The sequence below is a fragment of the Carlito syrichta genome, unplaced genomic scaffold (genome assembly GCF_000164805.1).
Source record: "Carlito syrichta isolate Samal-C Ts95f unplaced genomic scaffold, Tarsius_syrichta-2.0.1 Scaffold305884, whole genome shotgun sequence".
In the NCBI taxonomy this organism is placed as follows: domain Eukaryota; kingdom Metazoa; phylum Chordata; class Mammalia; order Primates; family Tarsiidae; genus Carlito; species Carlito syrichta.
The window spans coordinates 139,689-140,111 of record NW_007249980.1 but is presented as its reverse complement, the minus strand read 5'-3'; positions in this window follow the sequence as shown (position 1 = coordinate 140,111).

The following is a 423-nucleotide window of genomic DNA, read 5'->3' as shown; positions in this document are numbered from 1 at the left end:
GCCACTGCACTCCAGTCTGGGTGACAGAGTGAGACTCCAACTCAAAAAAAAAAAGAACTTGAGTCATCACTTCTCAGCCTTTTGGCTAAGATCAAGTGAAGAATTCATGAATCTTGCCAGGCATGGTGGCTCATGCCTGTAAATCCAGACCTTGGGAGGCCAAGGCAAGAAGATGGTTCTGGTCCAGGAATCTGAGATCAGACTGGACAACATAGCAAGACCCCTGTCTCTATAAAATATTTTTTTAAATTAGTCAGGCATGGTGGCCTATGCCTGTACTCCTAGTTACTTGGGTAGGCCAAGGCAAGAGGATTGCTTGAGCCCAGTTCAAGACTAGTGAACTATGACAGTGTCACTGCACAATAGCCTAGGCAACAAAGCCAGATCATCCCTTAAAAAAAAAAAAAAAAAAAAAAAAAAAAG